This window comes from Hippocampus comes, unplaced genomic scaffold, assembly GCF_001891065.2.
Source record: "Hippocampus comes isolate QL1 unplaced genomic scaffold, H_comes_QL1_v1.1 scaffold94, whole genome shotgun sequence".
NCBI classification, from domain to species: domain Eukaryota; kingdom Metazoa; phylum Chordata; class Actinopteri; order Syngnathiformes; family Syngnathidae; genus Hippocampus; species Hippocampus comes.
This window is the reverse complement of record NW_017806059.1, coordinates 2,228,564-2,242,458: the sequence shown is the minus strand read 5'-3', so window position 1 is coordinate 2,242,458 and position 13,895 is coordinate 2,228,564. Positions and strand designations below refer to the sequence as shown.

General features: G+C 42.9%; 1 protein-coding gene across 2 annotated transcripts in view; it reads right to left on the bottom strand.

Moving 5' to 3' along the window:
- The window catches only part of zhx2a (zinc fingers and homeoboxes 2a), a 43,021-nt gene extending 36,329 nt beyond the window's left edge, over positions 1–6,692 (bottom strand). The window contains exons 1-2 of one of the 2 annotated variants that reach the window (XM_019893080.1): positions 6,485–6,692; positions 6,279–6,375 (exon numbers count right to left, since the gene is read on the bottom strand). The gene's annotated coding sequence lies outside the window, so the exon portion shown is untranslated. Of the gene's footprint in view, positions 1–6,278 lie in introns of both variants that reach the window. The other variant, XM_019893078.1, reaches the window with a different exon arrangement.
- Between the last annotated feature and the right edge of the window lie 7,203 nt (positions 6,693–13,895).

The window sequence follows — 13,895 nt, the reverse complement described above, 5'->3', positions numbered from 1 at the left end:
GCAGAAGCAAACCCCCGCCTACTCATTGGCCAGCGGTTTATAGTACGGTGCGGCGCATATAATTGCAAAATTGATTTTTCTTCATAAATCTCAGCATGCGGCTCTTAATCAGGTGCGGTCTGTAGCCCGAAATTTAAGGTACTCGTACGCCATGTCTACCATCTTCTGGTGAATGGTGCTGTTACAACTTAAAACTACATGCTCACTTGCCTCAAGGTCTCGTGAGACGGAAAAATCATGCGCGCGTAGAACGACAAATTTCAATTACACTTTTGATTTTTTTGGCCACGACGTTCGTCAGAGGAGAAGAGTCTGTGCTTGGTGGTTGCGCCTTCTTAGCAGCACACGTATACCAGCACTGATTTTGATTGGGAGGAATGTCGGTGCCATTGGACTGTCGTTGCTGGACAGCCCCGGGGCGCTTGTGTTTTTTTTTGCGCCTGAAATGGGCAGCATTTTTCACAGCCCCGCTTTGGTCAGCGGAAATGTCGGTGCTGTTGGACAGTCTGCGGCTCGATAGATGGATGGTTTGGGGAGCCGACGATGAGAAGAAAGGCGCGTCAGCGCAGAGCGCCGATGCAAATGTGGAACTGGGAGTCGTGGCTTGGAATTGAAGCGGATTTAAATGGGACAGGAGATGAGAGCCAATCTCTTTTTTCATCAATGGACGCTACAGCTTCTTGTTTATTTTCAAAACTTAGCTTGTAGCAGACTTGTGCACATTTTCAGCATGATGTCCCTGATCCACTGGTGAAAGAACACTTTGATCCTCTCCTCTTTCATCCATAACTGCTTCAAACAACGATTATGCAGAAGAGTGGTTAAGATTGAATGAGTGTCTGTGTCTTATGTGTTGTGTTGTATTATTTTGTTATGTTAGTCTGACTTCAAGATGGCACCGCGAGAGTGGCTGCCTTTTCAGCAGATCCTCTACTTTTTGTTCTTGTACTTTTTTCCTTTCATAACTTTGCTGCTGTAAATTGGGAATTTCTCCATTGTGAGACGATTAAAGGTTTTCTTATTCTTAGGCGTAGAAAAAAAAGTAGTGTGTTTCCGGTAACCCGACCGACCGAGAATTTCTTCCTCGAAAAAAAACTTTACGGTCGGCATTTTTTTCAAACAACCTTCAAATTTAACACACGTCATCATTAGTTCTACCAACAGTTAACATTAGCATTACTACACCTTGTGACGAATGGTTCTGTGCATACATCCCAGGTGAGTTTAGTGATACGCCCTTTGGACCATTCATACGAAAAATTAGACTAGCATTCACATTTCTTAAATGTCATAATTAGTCGACTTTGGTGAGTTTTTTTCGCCGCCATCTCAAACTTTCATCTGTGCGATTCCTCAGTTTGCAGACTAAAATAGCAACCCGCATGCGCACATAACGTTATCTGTTGCGTCCCCCCCAACACTGAAAACAAAACAAAATGAAAGTAAATTAGAAGAAACGCACTCACACACCACACCACAAACACACATACAGGCACAGTGAAATCGCGTTGATCACACAGTCAAGTCGTGTGCAGTGACTTTAATGGTTAAACTATTTTTCGGTACTGTTAAAATGACGCCACGGAAACGACACGCTACCGGTAACTATTGTTACCGTGAAAACCTCAAGTTTGCCGTAGTTTTTTTTTTGTTTGTTTGTTTTGACTGAGAAATTTCCTTGCGTCCCAAAAACGCACATTATTTGGAACTGTGCGTCCCGTGGGAAAATTATGCGTCTCGGACGCGGGACGCAGAGGTAACGAGATGGCTGTAACACCCAGTCGCCGGGTACCCAACTCTCTCACCGCCTGGCGGCGAGCGGGGGTTTCAATGTCTCATTGTTTTATGTTTTATGGTTATTTTGTTTTCATTTTTGATGGGGGGGGGAGATTTAAAAAAAAAAAAAAAAAAAAAAAAACTTTGTCCGACCTACCGACCCTATGCTGAAATTTCATGTTACCGGAAACACACTACTTTTTTTTCTACGCCTTATTATTATTGATTTCTCTGCCTGCTTTGAACCCTGTCAAATCACAGCCTTTGCAATTATCGAATCGCATTTTATAATATCCCGATGACATTGTAAATGCAATCAATCCTTCAGCCCTATGAGAAACTCTCCATCTGGTTCTTAGCAACTTCTTCTGCCTCCAACTGTTCACACTCCTCTTAAAACAGATGATGACCTAACTCCTCCGGTAGCATTAGTCACAAAACAACACGTCTGAAAACCTGAAACAAAAACATCGCATCATTGTTGGTGATGTCATCACAGTGCCAAGATGAGAACATTCATCCTTCAAATGTGCTCTAACTTATATTGTGTTTCAAAAAGACAAAGGGTGGCTTGAAACTTGATTTGAATGCTTGATGGGGATGGAGACGGTAGATGCCGGAAGCTATTGATGTCGGTGAAAAAAAATGTCAGCCAAAAAGACTAAAATAGATGTAATGGGCTATATGCCATGGAATAAATAAGCATTACCACACAGAGAATAATGGCAACACCAGGAATGATTAAAAACGTCAAGTGACTGGTGCACTGGAAGACAAATGTAAAAAGTCAACAGGCTTTTAAATTAGCAGCTATATCATCATACACACAAAACGAGCTACCGACGTCTTCAGGCTCATCTAATAGTGCTCTTCCATATTATATTTATGAAAGGTACATAAATACTGGGACACTTGGTAATAACATTTCCAGGAACTGAAAATGGAAGACGACATGGAGTTGGTCCCCCCCGCCCAGGTACAATCGCTTTGGGAATACTTTCAACAGCATGTAGGCGTGTGTCTATGAGTTTTTGTCCAAACACTTTGTGAACATTTGAACATGGACAGTGCTCGCTGATGTTGGCTCACTATCTTTGTTTGAGTGCATTTCAGTGGTGTATGATGGAGTTGGGGCCAATGGCTCTCTAAGAGGAATGAGTTTTTCAACACCAAAATCCTCCAAGCACACAGTAAAACAAATAAATACATTTAAAAAAAACTAAATCAAAATCAAGATTTGTCCTGATCCAGTGCAATGTGGGTTGGATCACAGCATAGTTAACCTCCCTGTCATATGCAACATCATATATACATGTATTTACTATTACGCTTATAAAAACAACGAGATCTGTACGACCAAATAATTTTGATGCTGCTGCAGAAGATAACCAACAAACAAAATGTGTTGACCTCATTCGACTGAATGTACAATGTTAACCCAAAACAATAGATTTGACATTTAAGTTGTAAAATTCGAATGTGATTGAGCTAAAGGATCTTTGCGTTTTGATTCAGTTTCTGCGTTAAAACTTGACATTGGCTCTTCAAACATAGCGATTTGCTATCCCACAAAATCCGAAAGACTGAGTGCTGTTCACTTTTCCCTTGTCTGACCAGAGTAGAGGGAGAAACGCCTCCAAAAAGCAACAGAGTGGATCACCTCACAGCTGGATGTGTGGCCATGACATTCTTAGAGGTTGCAGCACACAGAGAAACCACGGTTTTCTTAGTTCACTGCTCAAACTTCAAAAACAAAATTAGCAACGATTCATGTCTGTGTCCACCCATCCATTTAAATACGACTTTATCCCGTTCCAAATCAGGTATAACCTATCCCGGTTGACTTGGGGTGAGAGGCGAGCTACACAGCACTTGATCGAGAACGATGCATTTGAATGTCAATTGTTAACTCCCAGATGCACAAAACCAGCTGTGTGATCCGCGACCATCAACCAAGTAGCAATGACGAGGCGACATCTGTACGCTTGTGAGTAATCCATGAAACATTTTTTGTCATCACTCCACCCCCCAACCCCTTTTCCACAACACACATCTGTCATCATCATCATCATCATCATTTTTTCAAATGAATTATTTATTGTACTTACAACTGATGTAGCTACATTAAAAGGTGCTAAATTGGTCTCTATTCACGCTGAATGCATCCAAAGAATGTACAGAAAAATTGTGCTTTACTTTGATCAGTAAGAAACCTTTGATTTCTTATCGCAACAAGAGAATTGAGCCCGCTTGTCGCTCTAAATTACACTTTATCTCGGATTAGGCACATCACACGCAGGGAACATGCGAACAAACATAAGCCAAATACTGTAGATAGATCCTCACATGTAAAGAGCAAGAGTGTGAGGCGACAAGTTTATACCCTGAGGAATTGCAGGTACGAGAAAGTATGACGGGGGGGTTAACTGCGCTGTGATCAAACACACTTAGATCTCGGGCTGATTGGGTGCTGCAGCAGAATAGTGTGTGCTCAAAAAAGGGGAATGTTAGGTCATCCCAGTGTGAGGGGGGTATTGTCACATGAGCACCATACTTCTTCAAAAGGGAAGTATGTCATTTCAGATATCAATCCAGGCAACTGCACAAACCTCCTGAAGAGTGTGTACATTTAGTGAAATGTATTGCACGCGGCATTCTGCATAATTACATGATAATTACCGCAGTGTATAGAACTGAATAATCTAAAAAAAAAAAAAAAAAAAAAAAAAAAAAAACCTACAAATACCAAGTGAATACACCTATGCGGAAATAAAAAAAGGAAAATAAACATCAAAAAGATTTGAATTAATCATGCACCCCAAAAGGGTAAATCATCTCATCGCTATTGTCTGCACTAGCTTGATTGCTTTTTTTTTTTTTTTTTAATTGTCATTTCTAGATTCATGCGTCTGCAAGTGTGCTTTTGAATGGTGCTTACTGGTAAATGCCACTATTTTTTTTTCCAAGAACAGCAACATGAAAATAAATTGTTACATCACACTAGTGATCATGTGGTGCAAACCCCAGTGAGACAATACAAGACTGAAGGGGGGAAAAAACACCACCTGATGTATGAATTACTTGAATTCGTCATAATTACAACACAGTCATCATCCTGGAGGGGGATCCCACCATCTGTGACCCCTTCTCAAGGGTTAATTTACACTTTATGTGTTTTCTGATAGTTTCCCTTTCCCAGACAAGGTTGAGACCCGGAGATTGTGTCCATCTTGGTGAACTGTGGGCTTGTGAAGTCCCCTGAGACTCTTTTGTGATTAAGAGCTATATACATAAATAAAAGTAACTTTAGTGAAAATGTAACAATGAAATGTTCACTATTATGGGTGTGGTTTTGCAGTGTGCCGCCACATACTAAAGGGAGTTTTGATATTCTGCCTTATCTCCTAGCTACACAAGAAACAAAATACTAGACACTCTCCAAACATTCTGTGATTCTCTGATAAAACTACTCGAAGTCTAATAACCTTATAAAGCAAATTTTTATTTTAATTCGGTACACTTTATTTCATTTATTTTAGGGACTTGATGAAGCTGCTTGATGAAGATGTTTTGTTCCCATGATGACAGACTGAACAAGACTTTTATCAAACGAAAAAAAACGAAATACGGTTGTTGTTGTGCAATGTACTTGCCCCGTTTCTGTTAGTGATTTTACTCAGAATTGGGATGCAAAGATCCCAGCCACCACCAAAGAATCACAGTGTGCTACAATGTGTTGTCTAACGCGGGACGCAATCGGCCTGTTCCAAAGTTGACATTGGGAACAGAAAGAACCGCGCCTGGCATCTTGCAGGGGCCCACACACCACTGCAGTGAAAGTGAACCCCAGTCAGCGAGACTGTACGCAGCCTCAGTCTCAGCCTGCGCCCGGGAGGGAGGAGGCGTCACCGACTGGCCGAGTTCCGCCGCCTGCATCACAAATCCAAGTAGATAAACAACACGGGACTCCTAAAGTTGCACTCAGACCTCTGTTCGGATGCAGCGGCGGGGGAGCCATGCCGAACGCTCTCCTCCCGTCGGAGGCGTGACCTAGCGGCGCGGGGAAACCGCTCTCCGCTCCCCAAACGTTCCCCTCCTTCTCGCCAGCGACGTAACAACATGTCGGCAGAGGACGGCCATGTTTAGCTGGTTATGTCGACACACGGAGGAGGAGGAGGAAAAGTCGACCCGACGTTTCACGTTCCCCGACTCTCTGACTGGCTTCCTTCCCTCTGTCGACTCGGCGACAACGTTTCAGAGTAGAACTCGACATAGGAGGGTCACCGAAAATGGCCAAAAACTTGATGGAGACATTAAGCGCGCAGGTGGTGATATGCGAGCAGGCAAGCAAAGTTCACGCAGTGAGACAAGTTAAATATTTAGACACAGATGTTGAACAGCAAAAGATGAAAAGAGAGATTGGTTACACAGACAAATGCGATTGCATTCACTTTTGACTTGCGGTACTTTGGAGCTAAATGAAAACTATAATTATTTCTTACCTGTCCACTGTTCTGTCGCGATGCTCGGAGGGCGTGCGTTACAATCCCAAAGCAACAGAATGCGCGAAAGCTGTTTAAAACCCCGAAGCTCCAGTAGCTAGGCAGACAAGAGGCGACAGGAGAGAGAAAAATTGGCGATCACTAGGAGGATCTACGCCAAAAGCCACATGATCGCCGACGTCAGAGTACGTATTTGCATGCCGCACCGGGGCACCGGTATCCGTCCAAAGCGGCTGCGTGCTGACGTTGCCTTGGAAAGTTCACAGGAGGGCGGCAGAAAGTGGGCCAACTCTCCTGTCCGGGTGACAGAGGACGTACCGACGCATCCATGAAGCATGACGGCCGGTGTGTTTACGTGAATGAAGTCCGTGTTGTTACTTAGCTGATGTCTGCCCTCCTCTGTTCCGACTTCATTGAATATGAAATCATCATGAAGGGGCGTGTCTTTCACAAGCAAGCACCGCCCCCCTACGCCCCCACCCCCTTCGAGTCGTCTGTGTGTGCGTGACACATGCACACACAAAACTGATCTTTGGCGCCTGGAAATCTGTCACGCAACAGTGACCTCCTCTGGATTCCTTATTGAACTGATGGTGACCTTGGCACACCCGCGTGTCTCCAGGCCACATGCATGCATCTCCATTTAAAACTCAGACGCCGGCCTGATATTGTTGTTGCCCACCGGCACTTGGGGGTTGTTTTTATGTTATATTAAATCAAAGACACTAGAAGTCACACATTTCCTACTGACAGTACTGTAGTTTGGTGGCATGCAGCATTATTGACAGTAAATTTCTGCTTATTCATTTGTAAGTCAACATTTGCATTTTTTTTCTGTGAAAGCGAAACAAAAACGTGAAAAGTGCAGCGAACCGTAGCTTTATCGCAGATCATCTTTCCTGCTGTCCCACTACTTGTGCATTTTTAAGCGACTGTTTTTTTGTTTGTTTGTTTGTTTTGTTTTTCAATGAATTTTACAACAGGCATTTCCAAACTTACAGTTCTGCACAGATAGGTGTCAAGCCGCTTATCCTCACGAATGTCGCAGCCGTGATAGAGCCTATCCGACCCGTCTTCGGGCAATAGGTTCAACCTATGGCAATCTGCAGGGTCGAGAGAAGCATTTTAAAACTGTACGCGTGAGCTACAATAGTTAACAGGCTGCAAATGTGTGTAGCATGCCTCCACGTCAGGTCTCCCACTAAGGTAGGTAGTGATTTTCTTGTAACAAACTCATAAACACTTGCGTCTACTTTATTTTCCTGTTTCGTTCATCTTAAGGGCCGTTATGGCTGTTGCTCATCATGGCATGCGTGTGTAAGAGCGTGCGTATACGCGCGTGCGCAGTAACGGGTCGATCGCGGGAGGTTGGTTGATCGAAAAGTAGATCTGAGGTCAAAAAAGTTTGGGCACCCCTGCTCTAAACTCTAATTTGTCCCTATTGGTGTGAGTGTGAGCTTGCGGTTGTTTTTCTATGTGTGCCCTGCGATTGGCTGGCAACCAGTTCAGGGTGTCCCCCGCCTGCTGCCCGAAGACGGGTGGGATAGGTTCCAGTACACCCCACGACCCTCGTGAAGATAAACGGATCAGAAAATGGATGGATGGGTGGATGGATTGGTTAAAAAAAGCGAGCGAGAGAGAAAAAGATTGTAATTAATTGCAATGGAAGTTAAGAGTCGCTAGATGGTGCTAAACGGTTGCCTTATGATTTATTCCTGTGCACAGTTTCCAAAGTGGTCAACGAGGAAGTGATGGCGGGGTTTTTTCGTGCCAATATAATACTGTAGTTGCTGTCAATAAAAATGAATATAATTCAGAGCTTTATAAAGAAATGTTTTAATTATGTGACTGAGATTCCTGTACTACACAACATGTTTTCTGTTTTCAACTAACAATACAGCAAATCAAGAGAGGATTAAAGCAACTTGAGCAATTAAAATGTACAAAATACAGCTTGTATAGAAATTGTTCAAATACTCAAATTACACATTTTTGTGATATAAAAACTGGACCCAATGTAAATAATTGAAACCATCAGTGAAGCCCACAACCTACAATTACATTGGGGTAATTATTATTATTATTTTCTAAATAAGTGAGACATAATTCGGCTGCACACAGGTGCAAATCCTCATATTTTGGGAAGGGTTCTCATAATAAACCAATTACATTTAATCTCATGTTAAATGGGATTCAGTGCATACCTGCCCCATTTAAAGTGGCTGATTAACTCCAAATAAAGTTATGCTGCTCTTGTTTGCTTTTTGTGGCATTTTTGTTGTTACATGTTACAGCACAAGCCATTGTCCATACCTCCACAATATCAGGATCAGAGGGAAGTCACTGTTCGAAAGCATTTTCAAGGCATTAAATATCCCAGAAATGTATGAAAAGAAGAGAAGAAAACTGGTCACATAGGCTGGCCAAAGGGCCAATAGGAGCTGCAGGAATTTCTCACAAGTACTGGTTGTTTTAGTGGCAAGATGTACGCGTTATTTTAAAAAGGAAAAACATCCAAACCAGTTTTGCAAAGGCACACATGAAATCTTCCAAATGTGCGATTTGGGAAAATGTTTTATAGTGCGATGAAAATGTTGTTTAACTTTGTATCCCTAATTCTAAAAGATATATTCACCACCTAAAGAACACCATGGTGGTGGCTGCATCATGCCTGGGGGCTGTTTCTCTTCAGCTGCAACTGGGGCCTTAAGGCCTCTTTATACTCGGATGAGAACTGACCGCATGGATGTCACTGCAGTTTGACATAATACTCATCTGCAAGCCACACACATTGTTTTGAAAATGTGCTGCAGTTTCACTTCAAGTAGGGGGTGTCGCCATGGCAGGTATTGAATTGGAGAGTGGCTCTCAAATAGGGTCATGAGGACCCCTGGGGGGACTTGACGGCAGTTCAAGGGGTACTTGAGATTTTAAAATATACATCATCAATGCAAGAAAAAGCTCGATCACAACATGTGTCTCCCTGCCAAGAAAATGTTGTCAGTATTCTTTTTAATAATTAGATATTCTAAGAAGGCGGCCCGTTTGACGAGTGGTTAGCGCGTCGACCTCACAGTGCAGAGGTACCGGGTTCGATTCCAGCTCCGGCCTTCCTGTGTGGAGTTTGCATGTTCTCCCTGTTCCTGCGTGGGTTTTCTCTGGGTACTGCGGTTTCTTCCCACATTCAAAAAACATGCATGGCAGGCTGATTGAACACTCCAAATTGTGATTGTGAAAATACCTGAAAACACCAACACCTCTTCGGAGTTTTATGCAGCTTGCTGCGCGAGAATTGCACTGGTCACATAAATAGAGAAATATTAGTTGTCACTAATGAGTTGTGGAAATATACTGGTTCCACGCAATGACGAGCATTATGTCTCAAAGAAAAACTCATCGGGCTACCATCCAGTCTGATCATTTTGGACAGCTCAAGGGTTGTTTTAATGTGACCAGAGAGGAGCTTTCCACTTCAAGGAAATGAATGTAAAAACAGTATTTTCGTGTCAGCTTCTGCACCCTTGGAATGTATGCACAATGATATATTGGAGTGTAAATATCTGAGAGAAGGAAGAATAACACAAATCTCTTTCGGCATGTGTAAGCATCTGCCTGCTGCAACTCCTTTGATTTTCTTTAAAACAAAACCAAGTTCTTTCCAAAACTGACCATGAATGTTGAAATAAATATGTAGCAATAATACTCAAGAGGCATTATGCTTTGCAAACTGATCTGTCATCCTTTTACAAGAATAACATGGTTTTAGATTTGGTTAGTTTTATTTCAACCTGGTTAGTTGCTTGTTGAAGCCTTCTGAGTTTGTGAGACTGAACACTTGTGTCAACGTGTGTGTGTGTGTGTGTGTGTGTGTGTGTGTGTGTGTGTGTGTGTGTGTGTGTGTGTGTGTGTGTCATATGTGTGCTTCCCCGGTGAGTTGTTTGGCTCAATCGGATTGCAGAGGGTTGGACAGTAGTCAAGAAACTGTTTGGTAGAGATGCATTCACAGACAGCGTATTCAGCTGGGATTAAAGAAACATCTCTCACAAACTCAACCCAACTTCCCTTCCCACGTTCAGGTTCAAACATGACATAGTGAATGCGGAGGACGGAAAATGAGGGAGTATTTGATAAGGAAAGAAGAAAAAAAACAGACCAAGTACTGAGAGAAGAGATGGATAAAAAAAAAAAAAATTCGGTAATTAGTGCAGTGCAAAGAATGAGGCTATTTCATGCGAGGGTACCATTCAGATGGATCGAAACTCGATTTGGGCCTCTATGCTGAAACAAATAAAGTCACGATCTGGATTTTTACTTTGCTTCTTTTGAGTTTTGTGATATCAGAACCAGTCTTTTTTGACAAAGTGTACTTTTAAACAGGAAGAAATAGGAAGCATTCTAAAATGATATCAGTGGTTGTCGTTCATCATGAAAACGGAATTATGGAGTTTCTTCCTCTCCAGCTCCTTCACCCTGACAGCTCTGTATGCTTTAAAACAGGGCTGCCCAAACTTTTTTGACCAAAGTTCTACTTTTCGATCAACCAAACTCCCGGGATCGACCTTTTACTGCGCACGCGCGCATACGCACGCACGCATGCCATGATGAGCAACAGCCTGACGCTGAGCCATGCGATGCACTTTTGCATGGCTCAGTTAACGATCAGAGCTCACACGTACCGTTTTAAAATGCTTCTCTCGGCCCTCCAGATTCCCATTCTTTGCCCGTCCCCTCGGTGAATTGTACAAAACAAACTCTGAATGAGAATAATGATAATGATAAAAGAGCGCAACAACTCTGAGCACAAGCTGCAACTGCAGACTGCTGAGCGCTAAAAACTTCCGGTGACGCAGTCACGCTCCACCATAGGTTAAAGATGACCCGCTTTATTTTAATTTCTTTTTTAAATACTTTTTGTGAAAGTGAGACTGATAGAATGATTAGGGTGCAGTGTACACAAAAAATATATTACTAACATGCACAGAGACACAATTTGTTTTTTTCCTCTAGACCCCTCGGATCGATTTGGGACCAGTCCCTGATCTACTGGTCGATCACGATTGACGTAATGGGCACCCCTGATTTAAAATATATTCCAATATACAGAACAAATCCAATATTCTTTCGAATTGCTATATGACGCTCTGTGTCTTGATATCCGTTGAACTTATACCTTCAATGTCATATGTATGTATGTGTTTAGATTACATTTGGTTTTGTTCCGTCTTGTGCCCTTTTTGTCTTCACCAACTTACAATCAGCAAAACGCCTCAACTCCAGTCAAGCCGGTGGCCCATGTCCTTCAGCCGTTTCGACTTCACATTCACATCACGCCCTGGAACCCGGAACACGAACCCCGACGCCCTCTCCCGCCAGTTCTCCGCCGAGAAGCCGACTCAACGCCCCAAGACCATTCTTAACCCTGGATGTGTTGTCGCTTCCCTGACATGGGAGATTGAAGATGTGGACAAAAAGGGCACATGAGGGAACAAAACCAAATGTAATCGAAACAAATACATAACAAACACAAGTTTATTGGTTTTCAGGCTAAGTCAGTGGGGGAGATGGAGTCGCATTTTATGGACCATAAAGAAGGCGGACACACAGAGAGACTGCAAGCTTGATGTCTTATGCAAATATTTCACTAACTGACGTATACTTGAATGTACATTTGATGTGATGCAATTTGAAAACCTGGAAAACTCTTCTGCGGAATTACCACAACCCAAGACCTGAACAAATATCAATATATAATGCCTTGAATAGATTTAAGTAACAGCACACCACTCACAAAGCAGAGTGCTTATGGGAAATTGCTGATATACTGTAGTTGGAGAAGAGTCAAGTTTTGTCCTGAGCCTTGAAGGGCACTTCTTTGTTCATCAAGTGTCCAACATTTGAGCGAATAAGCCACGACCACACTACATTCGAGGTACGCTGGCACATCAGAGGTGTAACAGTAGAGCAGAATTTATTCACCTTGTCTCAGGCAACTCGCTAAATTGGGACTTTGCCATATCCAAAGTGCACAGTTACACAGCTGACCTGGTTTGCCGCATTAAGTGCGGCGAAACAAAAGGGCATGGACAGGTGTTAAACTTTACAGTCTGGTTTATTGGCTTGCATGCTGTCTCTGTTACTCCTCAAAGGCTATGCTGGTAGCTGTAAAAATTCAGATTTAATTCCCCCTGATCCCACATCAAGGGACGGTTCCAGGATTTTGGTCCTTCTGGGGCTAAAGGTGGGCTCAGAATGTAATTTCTAAACATATCTTATAATATCGAATTAAGGGGGATACAATCCTTCCTGAGGGGGGCTCAAGCTTGACGAAGGAACTCCGCTGGACAGTGGTGTAAACAGCGTTGAAAGTGAAATAGCGAGCGGCTTGGGAGTTATAGCGAACAAAGCATTGCTAAGACTGGGAGGCAGCGCTGGGCGAGTTGTGATGTGAAAGATTTGTGGATGCTTGGGCTAACGTGTCTGCTTGCACTGTTGTTCGAGCTTTCGCAAAAGCCGGCATCATTTCTGAGGAGCCACACGGCAATGAGACTGAGGGAACCTAACGTGTTTGATTGTGAACTTGCCCAGCTGTTCATTTTGGATACAGAAGATGAGGATTTTGATGGATTTTAATAGAGTACAACCGAACTCAGTTTTGCTAGCTACTGCATTTTTTTAAACTAGCGTACGTTTTGCCATGCCTGCGTCCAATATTGAAGTGTGTCTAAAATATAGTACTTTTAGTCAGTGACGTGCAGTGAGGGTTGGGGTTGAGGAGGCACTCAAATTTCTTCATATGCCATAAATCAAGAGCATGTTGATGCTTTTGATAACCACCTATCATATCCAATGGCCATCATCAAGGTGTCCAAGATCCCAGTTGTCAGGATTTGCACTCTTGATCCGAAATACATCAAGCGGATCACTTTGGTGCATACTTATTGATTGCACCAGCCTTGAATTTGAGCTCCATCTAGTGGGCGCTGCTCTAGGTAAATGCTGCTTCACAACTTCATCCATTAAGTGAGTGCGTTTTGTTGATTTGCTGAAAAATGATTCAAGTCCTTCCAGTGTTTTAAAAAATGGTTTACACTCAGGCATGCATTTTGCAAAATTCTTGGCAAGTTTTTCAAGTCACAAAATCCCGTATGGATCCACACAGTATCTATCACTCGTTGAGAATAAAAGGCAGGGAAAGCAGAAAAGACGTTTTTTAAAAAAAAAATCATACAACCACAAAGCCAGTCTTTACGTGTATATCATTGTGGTTGAAAAGAACAAGTAGTTTCCCGTCTTTTCCCGAATCCCGTCGTTTGAAGCAAACCTGGCAGTTCTGGCGTTGGTCTCCTAGTATGCCTTCCTGTGTGGAGTTTGCACGTTCTCCCTGTGCCTGCGTGGGTTTTCTCAGGGCACTCTGGTTTCCTCCCACATTCCAAAAATATGTATGGCAGGTCAATGGAACACTCCAAATTGTCCCTAGGTGTGACTGGTAGCAACCAGTTCAGGCCGTACCCCGTCTACTGCCCGAAGACCCTTGATGGATAAAGCAGATTAGAAAACGGATGGATGGATGAGCCGAACGTGGGCGCTCAAAGGATTTTCAGATTTCAATTTGGAGAG